Source organism: Lissotriton helveticus, chromosome 8, assembly GCF_964261635.1.
Source record: "Lissotriton helveticus chromosome 8, aLisHel1.1, whole genome shotgun sequence".
NCBI classification, from domain to species: Eukaryota; Metazoa; Chordata; class Amphibia; order Caudata; family Salamandridae; genus Lissotriton; species Lissotriton helveticus.
In genome coordinates, this window is record NC_136069.1 from 279975398 (window position 1) to 279999468 (window position 24071).

The following is a 24071-nucleotide window of genomic DNA, read 5'->3' on the forward strand; positions in this document are numbered from 1 at the left end:
TGATGCTCTGATACTGCATTCTGCCCTCTCGTTTACTGCCTATGATGTACCTGCTCTGTACTCCACAATGCCCTGTTGATGCTCTGATACTGCATTCTGCCCTCTCGTTTACTGCCTCTGATGTACCTGCTCTGTACTCCACAATGCCCTGTTGATGCTCTGATACTGCATTCTGCCCTCTCGTTTACTGCCTATGATGTACCTGCTCTGTACTCCACAATGCTCTGTTGATGCTCTGATACTGCATTCTGCCCTCTCGTTTACTGCCTCTGATGTACCTGCTCTGTACTCCACAATGCCCTGTTGATGCTCTGATACTGCATTCTGCCCTCTTGTTTACTGCCTATGATGTACCTGCTCTGTACTCCACAATGCCCTGTTGATGCTCTGATACTGCATTCTGCCCTCTCGTTTACTGCCTATGATGTACCTGCTCTGTACTCCACAATGCCCTGTTGATGCTCTGATACTGCATTCTGCCCTCTCGTTGACTGCCAATGATGTAGCTGCTCTGGTGCCCACTTTGCCCATGCTCACGCATACACTGTGATTATACCCCTATTTTGTACAATAAAGGTAGTCTATCAAGTCTCGTGGTCTGTCGTTGTCATTCCTGCTTGCGTACTACAAATGTGTATTCGTATTTGCTTCTCATCAGTGGTTTCGGTAACATGACACTCCCCCTCCCTACGTCACGTCCCTTATTGGTATTCCCCTGCAGACAGCCAATGGTTTGTGCCTTACCTGCGTCGTCGTCCATGGTGGGCCATGACTAGGACGTGGTGGATCGCGAAGAGCATCGGGAAAGCGTGTAGCGCTGGGTCCATGGTGGTGGTCAGCTTGCGATGGGTATCTCTGCTATGTCACCTATCTTCGCTGTGGGGATTCCGCCGTGTTCAGACAGGTTGTTTTTCCGCTGCGGTTTTATGTGTATTTTCCGCCATCTTGATTTGGGGGACGGTCTTCGACGTCAGTACGTACGGCGGGGCCTCCGGATGTGTTCCGTCCGCCACGTGATCGTGTGTAGTTCGGCGGCGGTGCGTGCTTTTCCGTCGCGGACGGAAATTTGACACGTTTTCCTATCCTGATATGGCGGACGGAGTATCCGCGGCAGGCGGACACGGAAAAGGCTTTTTCCGCCTACTCCAGGGCCGCGGTGGCTCTTCCGTCCGCCATCCTAATGAGCCCCTTAGTGACATCAATGAGGATATCAAATAACCTAGCCAGGGAATTTTATGAGTATTATTCAGATCTATACAATTTTAAATTATGACCGGGGTCAGGTTCACTGTGTCCCTGCACCAGATCAAGTGCCACAAAAGTAATGGGGCAATCTTAATATTGTCAGTCAAATAAGGGATTTCTTATGTCAATGATTCTGTAGAAATAGAGAAAATAGAGTCTCGGCCTGCTCAAGATGGAGTCAGGCCCTAATAGACTGTACGTCAAATTCTTAACAACACATACTGTCTGGCAACAGTCTTAAAGCAAGGGAGTAGGCTTATAGTTTCATAATCAGTAAAAGCGGCAGACGGCCAAAATGTGTGTTTGTTGTGGGTTACCTGTTTTATAATTTAGAGGGTGTTTTATTCATCACCAAACACACTGTGGTTTCAAAAAATTTATGTTTCCACGCTTAGGCCTGAGAGACAACAATCTAGTGTGAAAATTACATTATATCAGAAAGATTTTTATTATTTGTTAGTACGCTCTGTAAAATAGCTTTACAATAAAAAACAATTTGCACGTTATCACCCCATAAATATGTTGTCTGGTAAGAAACTGAAAAAAAAGTACTACGATCTCAGTGCAAGCAGCACAGAAGAACACTAATGAAGAAATCAATCAGTTCTTGGTCCATGCTCCAGGGAAGAGACAAGCATATGATGGCAAGCTGAAGCCCACAAGCGCTCAGCAATGGAAAGCAAGAAAATAAGAGTGACAATGAAGCCAGCCAACGGTACACACTCGGTGGGCCCAAAGTCCTTTTTATTTTTTTTTTTATTTTTAAGTAACAAAAGATCTTCACAAGCAGCGCTGTCTCGGGCGAGATCTAAATGCACAGCAATTCCGTTCCATCCACAAAAATGCAATTTTTTGGCTATTTCTTCAACCATACAATCCCCAATATATAGGAAATATTTGCCTTGGGTATTGTTTGGGCTAACAATGATGTAATCTTGGGCGCGGATTGTCTCAGACATTAAAAAGAGCTCAACACTAGGGGCAGGAGGGACCTTGGCACTGGGTTAAATTAGAGAGGGGATAAACAAAGTGCTTTTAAGGCAAATCGGTTGTCCACAAGTGATTGCTGACACCTTAATCCATGCGTAGGCTCTAGCAAGCATGGTTGTTCTACATAGGCGACGTCCTCTTTGTAAATGCCCTGGACAGATGGTAATTAGTGGATGTGCTGCGACTGCTCAACCTTTGCTCATTGCATTGGAACCTTTGCTAAGGGAACATGGTTCATAGGGTTGTATGGCATTACAACGCGGTCTTTTACCACAATGCCATTACAACACAGTTTTTACAACGCAAGTCGTTACAACGACTTGCGTTGGGGGGCGTTGGATAGTGGAATAGTTTAATTTTCTATTCCGACTCCAGCCCACGTTGACAGTAGGGAAGGTGTTGGATAGAAAGTTAAACTATTCCCTATCCTACAGCGCCCTCCAGCGCATGTCGTTGTAACGACTTGCGTTGTAATAGCAGCGTTGTAATAGCAGTGCGGGGTAATGCCCGCGTTGTTATGGATGTTTCCCGTTCATAGACGTGGAGTTCTTAAGGCCCCAAAGAACTGAATCAACAATCGTGAGAGTCTGTAAAAGGAAGAACTGGTCGGCATTCGAAAATAATTTGAGCATGGCAATGGATAAAAAAAAGGAAATAAAAATGTCAGTTGAAAAAATTATTCCGTGAAAAAAAGTAATTGTATGGTACTGCCTACAACATACTTAATTTCTGTTATTCAGGAAAACCATGAAAAATGTACTAATTTGATTTCACTGTAAACAGCCTGTTGATGACCAGAACGTTCCATACGGGGCGAAAGTGCTGCTCTGGAAGTTTCATGCCCCCATACTAACCACGGCCTCTTTTAGACAGTCGGGTGATAATAAATCACAGGGGAAACTGAACGAATTACCAGGCGTGAGGTGAATATAAATAGAATGTAAAATGATAGCCGGCATATGTGATCCCTGTTGACATACTTGATCCAGAGGGGCAGCATTTCACAAGCCATGCACCTAAAGGGATGCCACCAAGTGCCCTCCAAGAGATATTGATGCCAAGGACACTGCTTTAGTTTCCGTTGAATGAAACATGTTGTCATCATGGACAGTCTAAGAGAAAAGACTGTTTTGAAGAAAAGGCACCATTTTTGCTGCTTGTGCATGTGGAACTGAGTGACCAGTATTGACTAGTATTCTCTATATACACAGTCTTAACCACATGAAATTTGCTCTGTTCCTAACATGCCACTAGCAAAAAACAAAACAAAAAAATAAAATAAAAAAGCTACATAACATCCCTAAGTATGACTTATTCCCTTTCCTGTCTTCTAGGTCACAGCCGGTAGCGCACTGCCTGTCCAACCAAGAAAACCCCAGTGCCCTGGATGGGAGAGGGAGGGAGTTACAAGAAGGACTGGGACTTGGGGTCATAAAGATTACAGTTAAGTTTAATAGGGGTATTACCTCCTGGTCGGTCTTCTTCAAGTAAGTCCTTGCATTATCAGGATGTACCCAAACAACCAGAGGAAAGGAAAGCAGAATGAGGACCCAGAAGGCCACAGGCGTAGCCCATGGAGGCTGTCAGGAAAGGCACCCGTCAGGCCTACTCAAAACCCCTTACATTGAAAGGACATAAGGTAAGTGTATAGACAAAGGAGACTAAAAAGGAAAGTCCCCTACTGAGAGTATATAGGACGTTACTCAAGCGGAAGGCCAGCTAAAGGAAACTGGTAAGAAGTGAGGTAGGAAGTGAAGGCCCCCACTGGACTTCTGACTTTGCTGAGTAGGGAAGGCATCAGCTGTCACTGTGCAACAATAACAACAGGAAGTGTGCTTTTACTGTTCACCTATGGCACACTGGGAAGGGACGAGTCTTGGCTAGGGACAAAGGGCAAGTGCTTTTATGTATTTATCTGTTAACAGTTAGGGTAGGTAAATCCTGTCTTTAGCATGAGGCAAATCTTTATTTTTAAGGACTGAGACAAGAAAAATGAAGATGTGCAAGAGGTAATGGATTGCTATATTTGTGAGAATCTTTTCCACACACAAATTAACTTATTGGATCTAATACCCATTATTCACACTGTTGTCATGGTGTAAATGCATTTCTGTTATATAGGTTAGGATTTCCTTTTTTCGTGTCAAGACATTATTCCGCCGACGGTGGTAAGCACGCCACGCAACCAACAATGCAGTTTGAAGAAATTAGCAAAAGCACGGACGCAAGAGCCCACACTTTAGCCTATGATGACACCGAAAAACAACGAATTTATTCGCTGATCGAGGAAGACGTTAGCCCCACCACTACCCGCCGGAACAAGGAGCAATGCATTAAACAATTACTTTACCTCTCTAAGCGCCATATTAATCAGAAGCTCCATGCGAGCACACTGTTGAAATACCATCGAGCACTCAGGATCCCTCGTGGGTTACGGATAGCCTTAAAGCCATCTCTGTGCAAAAACTCTAAAACCTTTTTGGCAAAATGGAATGGGATACTCAACAAATGTAGTTTGGATCTTATACTTTTAATAGTTGAGGAATTAGCTGGAATCCTCAAGGAACTAGAAATGGAAATTAAGGAGATTGATCAGGAACTCAAAAACATGATGACCTCTGAAGAACTGACCTCTACCCTCGAAGACATCAAGAACACCTTAGATAAACACCAAAATGAAATAAATGAACGAAAAGTGAGGAAATTCCGGAGGGATACGCTTGATTACAAGCTTGACGAAGTGTACTCGTGGGCAGACGTGTACGCCCAGAGACGTCGCAATAAACCACCTAACACCCAAACAGACACATCATCGTCAGACACGGACTCTAGTTACAGAACATCTCGTCAACCAACAACATCTAGAACCAAGACCAGCACAGAACAAGCCAGCACCTCGACTACCCATCAAGAACAAACTCCTACACCTCATTTTTTAGACATAAGCCCGGACCAACTCGACGACTCAGGAGGAGCCAGACCAAAAGAAAAGGAAAAAGAAAAGAGCCCTCCAGCAACATGGAGCACGGTCACCAAGACCGTGAAACCAAGAAAGAACACTTAGTCATCAATATATCAGATGTGACCATTCCTGATTACCAAATGACCTTACTTGAGAAAGGCACCTCATTTATCCCCACTACAGCTACTAACTTGCTTGAACTAGAAGTGAGTACGTTCAAACTCACCAGAAAAATCAAACTTCGTCATTTTTTTGATAACATCTTACCCACAAAAACCACTGACAAAGTTGATGAACTTCGTGGCTTACGCCCCCCTAGCACTTACCAAGCACCACAGAGTCATAAGAGCATTGACCTCTTTGAGACGCTCGTACATAAAGATGTCCAAAAAATCAACTTTAAAAAGTCAGCCAAACAACAAAACTTATCCAATAAGGATAGAGACACTTTGAGATCCCTGGCAAACAATACCAAGATTCGATGTGTAAAGGCCGATAAAGGAGGAGCACTCGTTATACTCAACTCCACCATGTACACTCAGAAATTGAATGAACATATACAAGATACATCTACCTACTTGGCACTCGACCATAATCCTACCAATGAATTTCAGAGCATTTTGAAAGACATCGTCATCTCTGCTCATACAGCAGGCACCATAGAAGATCGAACAAAAAAGTACTTACTGCAGGATTATCCGAGAAGTCCCACCATCTACATATGCCCCAAAATACATAAGAATCTCACTGACCCTCCATTCAGACCTATTGTGTCTACAAAAGGATCCATGCATGAAACGACTGGTAAACTTATTGATAAGTACCTACAACCGTTTGTCACCAATACCACCAGTTACATCAGGGACACCGCTGACTTTTTAAACAAATTAGCTGCTACACCCATCAACAACCAAAAATCTTACATCTTATGCACAGCCGATGTGAGCTCTCTTTATACCTCGATACCACACCTAGGAGGCATTGAAGCTTTTGAACATGCTCTACTTAACAGTAACATCAACACGTCCATGCAAGCTTTTCTATTAGAGTTAATGATCTTCACCCTTTACCACAGTTATTTCCAAGCCAACGACCAATGGTATTTGCACCTATCCGGGATGGCGATGGGAAACTGCGCTGCTCCCACGTATGCCAATATATACATGGAGAACTTCGAAAGACAACATATATACACCAATGAACTATTCCAAAAACATTCTAGAATGTATGCGCGCTACATAGACGATTTGTTTATAATGTGGTCAGATACCAAAGAGACTTTGAATCAAGTGCTCACTGAGATCAACACCAAAGATTCACGCATTAAGCTAACTTGGCTCATCAGTGACACATCCATCTCCTTTTTAGATGTAAATATCACCATCACCCCCAATGGGTTTATCACCGACCTACATAGAAAATCTACCGACCGCAATAACACCCTGCACTATTCTAGCTTTCATCAAGGCGCTCTAAAAAAACACTTACCATTTTCCCAAATGGTACGTGTAAAACGGATTGTATCTGATGAACATCTACTCACCACACGCCTCAAGGAAATGCGTGAACGATTCATTAACCGAGGTTACCCAGACAATGTACTGAATGACGCACACAACCGCGTCTTGAAGATGTCCAGGCAAGACTGTCTAAAAAAAGTTGAGAAAGACAAGAAATCTCACATGGTACTGGTTTCCAAATTCTCCACTGCGAGCCCAATCTACCGAAGAATCATACTAAAACACTGGCCCATCTTACAAGCTGAACCTGATTTTCAGGGCATATTTGACCGGCCACCCTTGTTCGCTTACACCAGGAGTAAGAATGTTAAAGAAATTTTATCAAAACCAACTCCCACCATCAAACCACATCGAGGAACTCAACCTTGTTTAAATTGCAGTCATTGCAATAGCATCATTAAGGGCAATACAATTCAACATCCTATGAAGGGTCACACTATCAAATTACAGGTTGATGCCACATGCGACTCGACGAATCTGATTTACGCCTTGAAATGTCCCTGCGGGAAACTCTATGTAGGGAAAACGGAACGCAAAATAAAAACTCGATTAAATGAACATAAATCGAACATACGATTAAAACAGGAAAAATCGAACATTGCCATGCACTTCGCAGAATCACGCCACACCATCGCACAACTCAAATTCATTGTCCTTGAAACTGTGATTAAGAGAGAAGGAGTTGACTATAACAAACAACTGTTAAAGCGTGAACTTGAGTGGATTTACTTGTTACAAACCCAGAAGCCGTTCGGTCTCAATGACCGCATTGAATATAGCTGTTACCTTTAATATATACTGTATTGTATTGTGTATATTGCTCCTTGATCCCCCACTCATTACCTTTCCAAGATGACTCCCACACCGGGCTTTAAGCGTAAGCACCGTTTTTTATGTTCATCACCTCGTGAATGCACCCGCCCTGTCCCAATCACGTGGGTTCATAAGCCTACCGGCATGAACGCCATTCACACAGACTCCACAGCCGTTTTGAACTTGTTTAACCCTCACTTAGACACGCTTAAAAGTCCCGTCATTCTTTCACCCATTTTTTAAACGTCTCACCGCAGCGTTCTCTGTCTCCCTCCACAGCGCTCCTTGACAAAGGGCCTCCGGCCCGAAATGCATTGGAGAACAGTTCATGTGTCTACATAATGGAATGAATATTACATTGATATGACTTCAATATCAAATGCATAAATCAAAATACAAACTTTTTTGGTACAAGTGAAACAAAATTTCATTGTGAATTTGGAGTGCCCTAACGGGGATGTATTTGCAAGGCTTTGCATACACTACCTATTTCATACAGGGTTAGGGCAACATGTTCGATTGATTACTTAGAGCAAAAGCAGAACAAGTTTACAAAATGTTTTTTTAACCCAGCAGCATTGAAATGTTTGCTGTTTTGACAGTGGCAAAATACGAGGAGTAAAATGTGCTTACAGCTTCGCATACGGATATACAAACATTCGGTCATATTCAAGTATAGCGGGACTGAATTCAAACCATGTAACAAAACACAACTGTGAGTCTGATTCTGTGTGATACACTTGGTGAGTATAATAAGGTAGTGTGCTAAGGCTTGGTCCCGATCGCCCTTGAAGGCCATGCAGATGCTGTGGGGTCGAGAATAAATCGAGGAACATGGTGCTGGAGGAGGGGGGGTGCACGAAGGGAGTGAATTATTGATTATGTGATGGGCTATGGCAGCATGGTGTCGTTGTTAGGGTCGATTTGGAATGTGAGCAGTAATTTATCCCAGATGGCTGCTATTGGTCACTTTCGCAGATCCTTTACTTTCTCCGGGTGCAGTGCCATGGACCATGCCATGGACTCTGCCATGGCCCATTGGACCACTGTGGTCTTGCATTGTGAAAGTAACAGGGTTTCCAACGCATCGTGATAATGAGCCGAGCTAGTATTAAGGCCAGGTCGATAAAACAATTGGCGGCTCCCCCTACCTAGTAGGCAGCTGCCAATGAGGGTGAGGTCCTGGCATCCCTTGGATCGGATAAGGGCCATGCAATCCTCATCCCAGAAGTGACAGGGCAATCCCAAAACAGCACAAATAGTAATGGTGAGAGTGGAAACACCTGGTGTGTACCATGTCTTACTGGAAATGGATCAGCGGTCAGCCTACTTTCACTCTGGCTGTCAGCTTCGTGTGTAGGAGTTTGATCAGCTGCAACATCCTGTCACCTAGGGCCATTGTTCATAGGACCCCAAACATGTACTCGCCATCCACTGTATCAAAAGCCTTTTCAAAGTCCCGAACAAGTCAGGCAGAGTAGGGCCAGAGTGACAGGGCTTCTTTAGTTTCTATAACATGGTCCAATATGTCTACAGATATATGAAGGGACATGGCTTTCCTGATCAAGCAACCAATTAATCAGGATTTATAAAGTGTGACTACTCACCCAATAGGATGTCCAGGTGCTTGCAGGTCCAGGAGGCTTATTCAAACATCCAGGTGTTGAGAACCATTCGGAATTCCAGAAGTGAGTGATGGTTCAGAGTTGCGTGGGGAGGTTGTTCCAGGTCTTTACTGCGATGTGGGAGGAGGAGCGTCCTCCACTTGAGCGTCGGTAGATGTGGGGAGTATGGGCAAGTGAGAGGGCGGATGCACGCAGTCTTCTCAATGGTTGGTGGACAGTGGTTAATATAGGTGGGTCTTTGGTTGTGTAGAGCCTTGTGTGCATGGGTCAGAAGCTTGAATTGGGATCGCTTCTGTACGGGAGCCAGTGGAGTTGCCCGAAGTGGGGTGTGATGTAGGTTCATTGGGGAGGGCAGAAGATGAGCCTGGCTTCGGCGTTCTGTATGGTCTGCAGTCTCTGTAGGAGGTGTATGGCGATTCCTACATAGAGGGCGTTGCTGTAGTCCAGTCGGATGGGGATTAGGGCCTGTGTCATGGTGCATCGCATTTGTAGGGGTAGCCACTTATACATATGTAGCATACACAGAGTGAAGAAGCAGGTAGGGGAGATGATGTTGATAACTGATTTCATGGTGAGCTTGTTGTCAATTATGATTCTGAGGTTTCTTGCATGGCCAGAGGGAATGGGTGCATGTCCTAGGTCTGATGGCCACCCGGAGTCATTTCAGGCGTTGCTGCTCTTGCGGAAGATCAGTACTGCTGTCTTGTCTGTGTTCAGCTGCAGGCAGTTGTTCTTCATCCAGTTGGCGACGCTTGTAATGCATCTGTGGAAGTTGGTTCTGGTGGTGGTGGGGTCATTGGTGAGTCAGAGGATGAGTTGGGTGTTGACTGCGTAGGAAATTATGTTGAGAGCGTGGGACATGACAATGTTGGCCAGTGGGGTCATATATGCGTTGAAGAGCATGGGGCTGAGTGATGACACTGGGGGACACCACAGGTGATCTCCTTGAGTTCGGAGGTGAAAGGTGGGAGGTGAATCCTTTGGGTTCTTCTGGTGAGGAAGGAGGGGAAACATGTGCATGTCCTTTTGGATGCCAATGTGGTGGAATCTTTTGATCAGCATGTGGTGAGATACGGTGTCAAAGGCTGCTGAAAGGTTGAGGAGGATCAGAACTGCTATTTCTCCTCGGTCTTGGAGAATTTGGATGTCATCTTCGGCTGCAATCAGGGTGGTTTTGTTGCTGTGATTGCTGCGGAATCTGGATTGGGAAGTGCCGAGTAGCTGGTTCTGCTCCAGGGATGCCATCACTTCCTCGTTGATTATCGTTTCCAGTTCTGCAAAGAAGATTTTTTTTCCTCTCCAGTCGGATGTATGACGTTACAACGCATACTTTTACATCGCATGCCTTTACAACGCGGTATTTACAACGAATACCATTACAACGCATAGTGCTTTTAGGCGCTGGATAGTGATTTATTTAATTTACTATTCCAACTCCAGTCCCCGTGGATAGTAGGGAAGGTGTTGGATAGTAAATTAAATATATTCCCTATCCTAGAGCGCCCCCCAGCACAATGCGTTGTAATGGTTTGCGTTGTAAAAGTTGCGTCGTAAAGGCACTGCGTGGTAAAAGTTGCGTTGTAAAGGTTGTACACCCTCCAGTCAGTTCTCACCTGCATGGATGGTACTGCTTCATTTAACCACATAATGTGCACACACTAAGAGCAAACCCCTAAATCCCCCCCATTATTAGGAACCCTGTTGAGCAAATTTGGGTGGTGCTTGTAGCCCAAATTCAATCTGCAAGCATATTAAAACAAAAGAAGCAGATCTCAACTGTTTCACATAATAATTTTGCCCACCTCTAGTTGCCACCAGATGTTGAATGATCTTATAATGTCCATGCTAGTGATGTGGATGTTCCACAGATAACTGATTAGTTAAGATTTGATTTGTTGTTTTCTATATCTTATGGGCTTCCTATGGATAACCACCGATAGCTAACCCTTCTTTACTATATTCTGGTATTAAAGGAAGGAACTCAGTGGATAATTTTACATTTCGCTTACTCATGGCATCAACAAAAAAGACTGTGACCTTTTCTCCCCTTAGATGTTTCGTTATACCAAGTATTTCTCCCTCCCATGCCTTTTTACCGTAATTAGCTGGAAATTTAGTTTTGTGCTTATTAAGATTTCAACCCGCTTTTGTTTAGTTGTAAATGAAGAAAGATATAGCATGAATTTTCCTGATTTTAGAATTGTATTTCCCTTTTAGAAAGTGTCTTTTGAAGTAATGCCATATCAGTTTTTAAAATTTCTTGTGAACATTAATTTGCACATGGATACAGAGTTTCTGCAATCATCGTTCTTGGTAACTACTTTAAAATGTGTCATACTTGTCTACAGCTATCTACTATCTCTCCCTTGATATGCAATATCGCCCCCACTTTATGTTCAACTGAGTAATGTCTGCATTGAAATCTTCTCTGTCGTTTACATTTGAACACTATTTGTTCCCCTAAATCTGAAGCTGTGTATTTTAGTCAATGGGGTCTTCCAATAGGGCCTTCAATAGAAGTGGCCCGGAATTCTTGATAGGGCAGGTATTGTAGATAAGTGATGAAGTATTTTTTTGCTCAGTCATTCCAGGTGCAGTAAACACACGATTTATCTGGATGAAATAATCCAAATTATATCTAACTTTTTTTGTTCCTGATAAAAAGCCTGTAATCATGGGTTTAATTGTGAGGATCAGTTCGAAAGCGCTAATTCCCACGTTAATCCTCACTGCATACTAAGACATAGCCATCAATGTGTGAGTCCCACCAGTAATAGCCGGACCCATTGTTACTAAAACCACTAGCGTTGTTAACACTCTGTCTTAAGTCAGGGCCACTGACATTGGGCTCTGGTCAGCCCCTTTCAGCCAGTGGTTTTCCTTTGTTTTCCATTGTTTGGCATGGCTTGGCTTAGATGGGCTGTCCGTCAAGCCACTGGCACTTCGTGGATTGTTACATTGTCCCATTAGGTATCCAATCCAATCCAATCCAAAAATTCTTTATTTCGGTCTTTTAGACCATAAAAGATACATAGCATATTACATTTAAACATCCATGTTAAAAATGATTGCGATTATAAAAACACATTGCATAAAAATCATTTCCAGGTTGTTCCAAACATGATAAGGATTAAAAAGACAATTCATAGTTAGGAAGAACATTTCATGACATGATTAGAAAGCACAATCCATAATTGTAGGAACAAATTCATGTTTTTGGCGTTTGTGCATTTAGCAATTTTTTCCTAATCTGCCACATAGCCATAATAAATTTCGCCACTGCGAAGACTATGTGGGGCAGAGTACTAGTTCTTAATACTCTGTAGACATATATATGGCTCCTGAAACCCAAGTTCCTACATAGGGGGACCAACCAGTGTTTCCTTGGTCTATGGTATGCAGGACAAAAGAAAAGATGGGGTTCGTCCTCGTCATGGGAGTTACAATCTGGGCAGGTTTTGTCGTCCCGCTGTAGCCATTTACAGGGGAGGGTTTTAATAGGCAGAGTGCCAAGTCTCCACTGTATGAACAGTTTTCTGGCTAGAATGGGGAAGATAATGTCCATAAAACCTTCAAATTCGTATGAGTTTTTGGATTGCAAGAAACGTTCAGTTAGGGTGCCGTTGTGGGTTGCGGTCAGGAGGAGATCTAGGCTTTTTTCCCTGTGAATTTGAACTAGTCGTTTACGGGATAGCCTTTGGCAGCCTAGTACTGGAGCCTCCCAAAGCTCAGGCAGTTTCAAACGATACAGTTCTTTCTTGACAAAAGCCAGCCAGGGAATTCTATCTCGCTGGTTCAGCTCCATTACATGGGTAAGATCACTCCTATAGTGTGCAAGCTCGCTGGTGGACGAGAGCCTGTGCCAGAATCTTAATGGCTTAGACTCCAGCTCAGCAGCGATAGAGGGTAAACCCACGTCCAGTCTTAGGGGAAACAGAGGTGTGCCACGGGGGAGGGCCAGAAGACGTCTGAGAAAGTTGTTTTCCACTCTGACGAGATCTGGACCTGCTCTGTACCCCCATAGCTCACTGCCATACAATGCGGCCGCTTTGGCTTGCGTTTTGTACATTTCCAGTGCGGGGCTTATAGGTTTGAAGGTTGAAGTGTTTACAACCTTTAAAATTGCACCAGATAGTTGGGACAACTTTAGCCGGGATCTTGCTATTTTGGGGTCCCAGGATAGATTCTCATGCAGTGTTAACCCCAGATATTGGAAGGTTGTGACCCTTTCCAGGCTAGCTGTACCTAGAGTGGGATTAGGTCTGGTTTTTGGGGATGGGTTGAAGATCATGAACTTGGTCTTCTCCGTATTGATCTCTAGACCATGTTGTCTACAGAAGAGACCAAATCCATCTAGGATCCTTTGAATCCCCATTGGGGTTTTGGAGAGCAGGAGGGTGTCGTCAGCAAACATAATAGCTGGCACCCTCCTGCCTGCCAGAAGAGGAGCGTCATTGTCTTTGACATTGTCAAGGTGAGATATAACGCTGTTGACAAAGAGGAAAACAGGGTTGGCGCCAAGACGCAACCCTGCCTTACCCCTCTGAGAACAGGAAACCTTGATGACAGCGCTCCATCCCTCCCGCACCTGACCTGCGCATAGTTACCATCATGAAGCCTAATTATGGCATGCAACAGTTGGGTTGGAACACCCAGCTCCTTTAGGACCTCCCATAATTTTTTACGTGGGACCAGGTCAAAGGCTGACCTCAGATCCACGAACACCATGTAAAGCCTCCCCCCCCTCAATCCTCACCGTTTTCCAATACAGGAGGATGAGGCGGAAGATCTGATCCATGGTGGACGTGTTTTTTCTGAAGCCAGCCTGGAGGGGACTCAAGATTTCATTAGCCTCCATCCAATCAAGGAGGTGATCCAGAAGGAGACGAGAGAAGAGTTTTTGGGGAACATCTATGAGGCTGATTGGCCTGTAGTTGGCTGGGAGAAGAGGAGAACCCTTTTTGTAAATTGGCACTATCTCTACTCCCAGCCAAGTACAGGGGATCTCCATACCTCCCAGGATGGCATTGAAGAAAATAAGGAGGTACGGGCCCCAAATCTCAGGGTATTGTCTAAAGAGGTCACCGGGCAATCTATCCAATCCCGGGGCCTTCCCCATTGCCAGTCTCTCTACTGCACTAACCACCTCGCCAAGAGTCAATTCCAGACCAACTTCAGGGGTGGATATATCATCAGGGGCCACTTCATAGGCGGGCTGATCAGTATCCTGGTACAATTTGCCATAATGGGCTTCCCAGACAGATGGTGCAATATTAGGCTCTACTGCAGCCTTAACTTCTCCCATGCCATTATTCACCGGGGACCAAAATTTCTTCGAGTCCCTGGTTTCTAATGCAGAGGAGAGATCCTGCCAATGATTCTAATCCCACTCCCTCTTTGCCAAAGCCATGGCTTCCTTATACTCGCGTCTAAGTTTGCCGACCGTGCCCTTGTCTGAACCTGCTTTAATTGTGGCAATTAACTCCATCTTGAGCTTTTTGCAGGAAGAGTTGTACCATGTTGAGGTTCGGGTCTGTTTGCGCCGAGGAGCTGCCACTGGGTAAAAAACCTCAGCTAGTGATCCCACTAGGTTTGCATGAATATGTCCCAGTTTATTGCTAAAATCTGGGGATCTAGGCTGGTTGATTAGTTCATCTATTTCTACAAACGTCGGGAGTGCTATATCAAAGATTTTACTTATATTTTCCTCTGTACTAATTATTTTCCCCCATTTTAACCTACGCCTGTTAGAACTAAGGGCCAGGTTTCCTGGGTCATCATTGTGATCGGTAGATAGTGACTCAGCAACGGGGGCAGGGTGTTTCAGATCTAGTAAAAGTGCATTATGGTCGCTATCTGTTCTGGGAGATACTCTAAAATCCTGAACCATGGACCATAAGCCAATGTCGACAAGGATGTAATCCAGCCTCGATTCATGGCCCTTCCTATTGAAGGTACACGATGAGGGGCTGTCTGACAGAGTGCAGCCGTTACAAGCCCTCAATGCGTAATTTAAAGTGAGGGACATGATTTGCACCGCAAGTGGAGACCAAGATTTGGAATGGGGAGATGAACATGGTGGGACACCCCAAAAGTCGTCTTCAGTGGTAAGGGCACCCTCCTTTAAGCCTTCCAGAGGTTCAAAGTGGCAGTTAAAATCTCCGCCCATCACAATGTTATGGTCACTTGGCAGTAAGCCCAGAAAAGACGAAAGGTCTTCCAGGGTGGGCGATTCCATGGCTACACTGGCTGGACGGGAGTATACGTTTACAATTGCCAATTTTACTGCATTGGGCCACCTAAGAAGTACACACTGGATGTCCTGCAAAAATGTGGATATGTTTTCCGCAGTGCATCCAATGTGACTAGCTACCCAGATCGCTAGACCCCCGAAGGTCTCCCCTTTCCACTCCACCTAGCCTGAATTTCAAAAACTGCGAAGCCCGCTCTACTCAATGGATCCCTAGCCCACGTCTCCTGGAAGAGACACATATCACTGCTGCCTATTAAAAGATCCCAGTCTGCTGTGTATATTTTATTTGCAATACCTGCCACATTTCAGGAGAGGACCTTTAGGATTTCGAAAATGGATTTAGAAGGGGGCCCCTCAATTATTTCAAGTACAGTGCCCGTAGATGGAGGTACGGGGAGCCGTCCTTGTATTTCCTTAATAGGTTGAGCGGTGGATGTAGTAATTGGGACACAGAGGGCTTGGGGAGTTAGAGTACTACCCATTTGACTCAAGGGTGAGATATCTGCAAGACCCCTAGGGCTAGGAGGTTTCAAACTACCACCTGGGAATGAATCCAATTCTCTATTGGTGATGTCAGTCACTCCAGTTCCCATCCCCTGTCCTACAGATTCTGTTACGATGACTTGGTAAGATTGTGAGGAAAAACCCCCTCGCAGTCAATCTACTTCATCAAGGCAATTGAATCTATTGGGATGTGCATAGTTTACAGTGGCAGAAGGAGTGTTGTACCTGGGCCTATATCTTGACCCGTCCACGGCGTAACCCACCCTTGTCCAGCCATCGTCCCTCCTCATAGATAGCTTGCATGAATTAGGATAAAAATATGAGAGAGGGACCAATTCGATGGATGTGTTACCTGTGTTACAGAGCCAGTTACAAATATAGGTATCAACCTGGGGGCTCTTGAAGCTGACGATTATACAATCCCCCAAACTTTTCTTAGCAGTGTACCCAACCCACGTAACCCTTCTAACCATAAGGACATCTCCTTTTAGGTTAGGTGGTAGAGGCCTTTGGATGTTTAGCCAGCTAATTACCTTGTTGTGTAAAGAATCATAGGACTCCATTACACCGCTTGCCAGCTCTGGGACCCCCATCAATATCACAGTATAGCCCGCCGCCTCAGGGGGCAGGTTAACTGCCTTACGCCTAGTTTTAGGGCTATCCTGGTGGATGGAGCTATGAGCTAACGTATTTGATGTTCTCCCCTGGGTGGGTAGGCTGGCCGGGGCTGGTTGCTTCGACCTCCTAGGTGGTGGAATCGGGGGCAATAACCTGGGAAGTGGTACAGGTGCAATTTGAGGCAGGGGAACTGTACCATTATTACTATTTTCCCCAATGGGAGTTGTAGGAAACAATGGAACATGGACCGTAGTGACCGGTAAGGGATGTGAAACTCCAGCACCACCCCCATGTATTCCATCTGAACTTGCTCCTATCCCAGACTGGCCTCCATTGCCCGCACTTAATCTCTCAATCGCTGACAGTCTCGATTCTATTGATTCCAGTTTAAGAAAAAGAGGATTCAGAAGGCTTTTGAAAACAGCGGTGAGTGAAGCAATAAGGAGTTCTGTGGTGTTAGGGGTAGCCCCACCAAAAATAAATGGCTGAGTAAGTACAGGTGTGGATGCGATAGATGGGACGCTTAACATTAGCCTGTCCTTTCCCATGCTTAAAGACTCAGGTACACCCAGATTTGCCTCCAGAGTGGGTATTACGGGATCAGTTTTGGCCCTTTTAGCACCTTTGGGCTTTCTGGATCTTTTCCTTTTCATTACGAGATCCTCTCTGTGACCCGTATGCTCCGACAGGTTATCAGCTGCACCCTGCTCCTCGGACAGTCCAAACTCTGCAACAGGGGGGAGCTCTACATCACTAATAATGCGTGATGTGTCTCTATCCCTTAGCGAGGATGACGCTGTCCTTAACTGTTGTAAAACTGACTCTATTGTTTGGTCAATACTGTCCATTAGGGATAGGTGGGTGGCATCAAGCAAAAGCGGTGTACTAGTATTTGTTGATAAACCTGGCGAGGATAAACAGGAATTTTCTACACCCTCCCCAGTTAGTTTGTCAAGCACTGAAGTACCCTTATTAGTTACGTGAGTAGCTTTAAGAAGAAATTTGTCCAAAGTACCTGAAGCCGCTGGAGCAGCCTTGCTTCTGGTTTCCCTACTGGCCATGGTGTAGCGTCTTGCCTCGGGACAACCAGCTAGACAGAGTGCATAACCAGGGAGACAGGGCGTTAGGGGTGTGGCCCGGCCCGGTCTCTACCGTTCTCTAGCGGCCTCAAACGGCCCGCCCTTTGCCCGGGCTTCGCCCGGCGCCCGCCCGCGCGCGTCCCGCGATGCACGTGGCAGGGTATGATCTTGTAGCCAGTGGCCGGGCGTGGCGCCCAGGGTGGAGGCGGGGTCTCATTGGAAGAGTCTCCAGGTGCGGCACGCACACACGCCGCCAAGATTCCTGGGACTCGCAGTCCCGCTGAAAGTGCCTCCGCCCTCGCTGATGGCAAATCTGCTCCCCGGGTCCTTGATGGGGAAAGGCACTCCCACAGGGTCTCCACGAACCAAAGTCCGATCCTTCACAACCTAGAGCGGCATTAGGTATCAATGATGGGGCATCAGGCATAAGAGATGATAAAAGATTTTTTTTTTGTGTAGGAAGGGACACCTTCCTGCACATGAACAATTATTCTTCACTACCCAAGCATCCTTGCACCATGGTGCAAGTATGCCTGCGTTGAGGCTAGGTAGCGGATATTAGCGCCAGCACAAAGGGAAAAGCAGGGCTGCACTGTATTGTTGTAAATAGGGTGCAGCCCAGCGTTTCTAAAGTGACGGAGCGTGGCGGTAGGCTTCTTGGCTTAACGCCATGCTTCGCCACTTCAGTAGTAAATGTGCCCTGAATACGCAAAGTTTGTCCTCTATTTGATGCACCTGTGGGCAAGTTTTTGTGTGGGGTTTCCTGTCAGAACCATTTAGGGATGGGCATGGTATTCGGCAGGGGTGTCCCTTGCCGTCCCCCTCCCCTCCCTTTTCTCTTCTTCTTGGCCCTAGAATCTCGTGCGGCTGCGCTTCATCAAGTGTCAGAGGTGAGAGGCATCTCCACATCTGTGGTGGAGGTCAAAGCCCTTCTTTACGCAGATTATAGTTTGCTCCTCTAGCCACATCCTTACGCTTCAACAGCCGCAATGATGACATTCATAGAAAATTTATTATAGTTGTCCAGCTATAAAATCAACTGGCCACAATGTCCCGCTGTACCACAGCTGAGTGCATTCACAACTATAATATAAGATGGGTCCCTGCAGGGCTCCGCTATTTGAGCAAACAAATCACCACAATCCGCTCGAGCATGATAGAAGTAAACCTCCTCCCATTGATAGAGCACCTGAAGTGGGACTTTCTGGGATAGTCTAACCTCAACCTCTCCCTTGGAGATAAGGTGTAGATTATTAAGATGAAGGTAGATCCCCCAAATCCAATATCTCTTTGGTATGACCCCTCTTTGATTCCTTAGCAAACTCCTGGCAGGCATAGAGGCCAATATCAACTCCTGCATTTGGAGCAGGCACAAGTCAAAGTTTAGAACATCCCACCTATAGCCCGATAAAACTGCGAGGGCGTGCGGCTACCGCACTTGAAATCATACAGCCTTGGCTTTCATTTACCATGGCAGGATGCACACCTGGGCCCTTTAAGGAGGCACCCCTGCTTTGTTGACGCCTGGAACAACATCTTCTCAGTGGTCCCTATATTTCCCGCCAATATAACTGACCACCTTCCAACCATGTGGTGGCTTCCAATCCTGCCCTATTGGATTCTGTGGAATCCTATAGAAAGGCTCATAAACTAATGAGGATCACCCCCTGCAGCTGTACCATAAAGACCACTATGGCACAATGCGGATCTCTGCATCAGAGGGAAACCATTCTTTTAGGAGTCTTGGTGTGCCAAGGGCCTCAAGTGGGATGATCAAATGTATGATGGTGGGCTGCGTAAGCTGTTTCCTGTCTTGCGGACAGACTCGGACTTCGGCAGTGGATCAGTGATGATATCATCAACTAACTCACTGCCTACCTCTTTGGGACCCATCCTGTGGAGTTTTCCATTTCATTCTTCCTTATGCCTTGGGGCGTTATGGAGATTCAGTCTCCAGATTGTGTTGAGTACTCATTAAATCTTTACACTCTGACGCTTCCAGTATTACAACTAGATTAGCATGGCAACTACTATTGGGAAAGGACTATTTGTCAGAAGAGTGGTTGGCTCTGCTGGCTGATCATGATAAGACCCTCAGGGACTCCAGACTGAAGTTACTCTACTTTAACATCATTCATGACTGCTATTGGGCACCAATGAAACTCAAAAGGGCCAAACTGAACCCCAGAACCATTGCTGTAAGTGCAATGCAGACCATTGTAACCTGTATCATATGTGTTGGTCATGCCTGATGCTCGCCGGCCACTGGCCAGCTATCTGGTCACATCTCAGCCTCCACGGCATATTCCCTGTCTCCCCCACCCCCCAGCTAGCCCTCCCTCATGATATCTCTCACTTGATACATACTAAATATATGGCACTTTAAATCTGTAAAAAAACTCTTCATTACCAATATATATATTTATACAAATACATATTGGCCTTATTGTATGACACTGTTGCATTTAACCACTCCTCCTTTCATAACACCTCTTCATTACCATTCAGAAACGTCCCCTTTGTTAATGTTTTTCTACTGAAGCATTGCACACCATTGCATAATAATGTAACAAAAAAAAGATGAATTGACATCTGTAGGACATGACTTTTTTGGTTAAAGTTCCCAAAACTTTTTGCTTTCCCCCTAGACTGTTTTCCTGACCTAGAGATGCCGATGTAGATGCTTTGGGTACTTTGCTACTGATGATCAGTGTCAAAGTACATGAGTACCCTATGTAAACTGTCATGGTGATTGGTTGGCCATGATTGGTATGTTTGCCTTACTAGTAAAAGTCCATAGTGATGCGCACTGTGTGAGCAAGGGCTAGTAATGCAAGGGCGCGCAGAGAAGGGAACTCAGGCCTTCAGTGTAGGGCCTGGGTGCAGAATGCTAAGTTAGCATGTAGTCCTGACAAGTGCAACCACTTGTCAGTCCTGACTTACCCTTTTACATACACATTGGGCACCCCTGTGGTAGGTACCAGGTAACCCCTGGGCAGGGTGCAGTGTAGGTAAAAGGCACAACATAATCTGCGTGTATGTTATGTTCTGACAGTGAAAAACACCACATTTCGATTTTCACTGCTGAAAGGCCATTCTGCCCGTAGGACAGAATGGAGAGACTGGGTGTTGTGTTTGTTAGCCTAGTTTCCTATCAGTTTATAATGGAGAGGTGAAGTTTGGTATGTATGGACTCACAGTGTCGTAATACATCTTTCTATGAAGGTGTGTTTATAAACCACTCTTTTAGAAAGTGGCTGAGTTTTGTGCTCTGAGCATTTCTGTGTGTCTCTGAAATGTGGATGTCTGTCTGGAACTGAAAGGTGAGAGGAGCTGGGAGAGGTCTTGACCCAGGGAGGAGTTGAGATGGCACCAGGGAGGTGAAAAGGCCTAGGTTGGTGCTATAAACCAATTAACCCATCTCCTGCTGAGTGATTAAGGATCCAGACCCCCAGTATCAAAGGGAGAGAGGTGACGCTGGGAGGGAGACACCCAGAACTGATTTAGGGAGGGGTGAGGGACCCCTGAGCACAAACAAACTTCAAAGACAGTAAAGGGTATAACTATGAGAGCTGAAACCCCTGAACGGTGGGAATGAAACAGATATGGATTGAGATTGAAAATGCTTGGACTCATTCTGTGGTCAAGATGAACCTCTGCTAAAGAAGGAGCAACTGAAGAGACTGCTGTGGATAGACCAATCCTTGCTTCTTGATCTGGGGCTGGTCTGCAGTTTGCTGTTCTAACTAAGGAAGAGGCTGTTGAGACTGTGCTTGGAGGCACTGGGCCCCCCTGCTTGAAGAAGACTGTGCTTTGTTCTGTGTCTTGTAACCCCAAGGGCCCGAGGTGAGCTGGCTCCCTGTTTTGGAAATACAGGAACATAAAAGGTTATAGAGAAGACGCTCAGATACGCTGTGGGTGTGTGTGCTCTGTCTAGCCTGAGACCTTTGCAAGTTGTGCCCTGTGATCTTGGGCATGTGGAGTTTCAAGTGAAAGTCGGACGCGCTGTGAGTGTGTCGTGGTGCAGCCCAGGTGTTGGTGAAGAGCACCTGGGCCTCGTTGGCACCAAATGAAGAAGCAAGACTCGGTCGCGCAGTGTGCGTCTCGTGGTGCAGCCAGGGCATTGGTGAGGAGGGCCTGGGCATCATGTGCACCAACGGGAGAAGTAAGTCTCGGATGTGCTGGGTGCGTGTCATGGTGCAGCCCGGGTGTTGGTTCTGAGCGTTGGGGCCTCGTAGACACCAAAAGAAGAAGTGAGTCTCCGACATCCAAGAGTGCATGTCGTGGTGCAGCCTGGGTGTTAGGGATGAGCGCCTGGACATCGTGGGCACCGGGAGAAGAGGTGAGACTCGGACGCATAGAGTGCGTGTCGTGGTGTCGCCAGGGCGTTAGGGAAGAGCGCCTGGACATCGTGTGCACCGGGAGAAGAGGTGAGACTCGGACATGCAAGAGTGCGTGTCGTGATGCATCCAGGGCGTTGGTGAAGAGCGCCTAGACATCGTGTGCACCGGGAGAAAAGGAAAGGCTTGAATGCGCAGGGTGCGTGTTGAGGTGCAAGCGGAGCATTGGTGAAGCTCGCCAGATCGTCGTGAGCACCCGGGAAGAGGCGAGTCTCAGACGCGCGGTATGCATGTCGAAGTGAAACCTGAGGTGCTGGTAAGGAGTGCCTGGTGAGGGTGTGCACTGAAGTGAAGTAAAGTCTCCACAGTGCTGAGGGCAGGTCTTGGAGTGGGCTGAGATCGCAGGAGTGAGGGCGAAGTCATTTGGGGCCCTCGGAGTCAATCAGCAGCCACGGAAGTCAATCAGCAGCCGGAGTGCCAGCCACGGAAGAGCTGCGCCGCCGGCCCGAGTCCACCCCAGCCCGTGACGGAGTTCTGGATCAAGGCCCAAGTCGCTGACATCTGGGAGGAGAGTGGGATCGCGCCCCCCCAGGTAACGTTGTGGGTGGGGTGCGGACCTGGAGGGACACTCTCTTGTCCTCCCGCTTCAGTCAGCTGCGCGAGCAATTGCTTCGGCTCGGATCCCGGCCCGTGCTGACCCAAGACGGGGCAGTACTGGGGCCGGAGTGGGAAGCAGTACTTTTTGTGTCACCATTTGATTCATAGCGGGGGCACTGTTAATGGAGCACGTAAAACTGTTGTATTACACTTTGCATTATTGCTGCTAAGGAACTAACGAACTATCGAACTGTTGTATGGCGCCTGACCTAATTTGTGCATGACGAACTTTATGCTTGATGCGTTACGCACTGCGTTATTTCTCCCTTGCATATGACCTGATTGTAACGTGGCGCATTACATAATTTCTTCAGTGCACAGCATCTGAGTATAACGTGGCATAGTGTTTTATTTCTTCATTGCACCGTACAGGATTGTAGCGTGACGCATTGCTTTGTTTCTTCCTGGTACAGAGCATGCTGGTAATGATACCCATTGCATTATTCCTACAATTGCAAATTACATGACTGTGGTGCTACGTATGGCATTGTTTCTCTGTTGCACAGTATAAGAGAATATCGTTACTCATTGCAGTATTGTTTCCTTTTGCAACGTGTGTGATTCTAGCAAATACGACTTGCCTAACCTTTTGGGAAAGAGTTAGACGTGAGATTAACTGTTGGTTACAAGCGGAGGTTGGGATTAGAACCTACCAACCCACCGGAAAGAATACTACCCATTCTTATATGCTTATATGTTGATTTTGTATCGTGTGGTCGTTTAGTATAATTGCTTATATAAAGATTATACTAATTTTATCACTACCCGTGTGGAGTCTATTTGTCATGACATCATGGGGTTACTGTAAGTGTAGTTGCACATACTGAACACTCGTGCCTTGGAGATAAACCTGGCTGCTCGTGCCAAGCTACTAAGGGGGTGAGCAGGGCTATCTCAGACGGTGTCCTTACTTATCCTAACGTTGAAGCGAGGGATCTGGGACGCACACCTCCAGCATTTGTTGGCGGCAGTAAGCGACAGGGACCTCCACTTCCAACAACATCTATGAATTGCTAAAAATAAAAATAATTTTCAAATCTATTAGCTTTCTTATTTCCTTTCGATTTTAATGTCTTTGGAATACATACAACACTACATTGCTGCCTATGTCGCTGTAGTTATCTACAAAATAACAGCACCTCTTTTCATATGTATGGGATTCACACTATTGTGTGGAATATTTCTGTAACCTTGCAGAATTTCCTAATAACAACTTTCCTTGTGATGCACTCTTCTGCACAAACGTATGTAGGGCCATTCTGTAAACGTACACATTTCCTTTCATTCTTTTCCTATAGAGGAACATGAGGCGTGTGGGCTTTGCAACTCATCGAGACAATTATTTGTGTACGTGTTTCATCCACTTGCCACCTGAAATCAGCACAGCCACTCCCTGTTTAGCCACCGCGCTGTATTCTGGACTTTCTCTTAGTGTTTAGGAATAATGCCATATTCAAAGAGACGG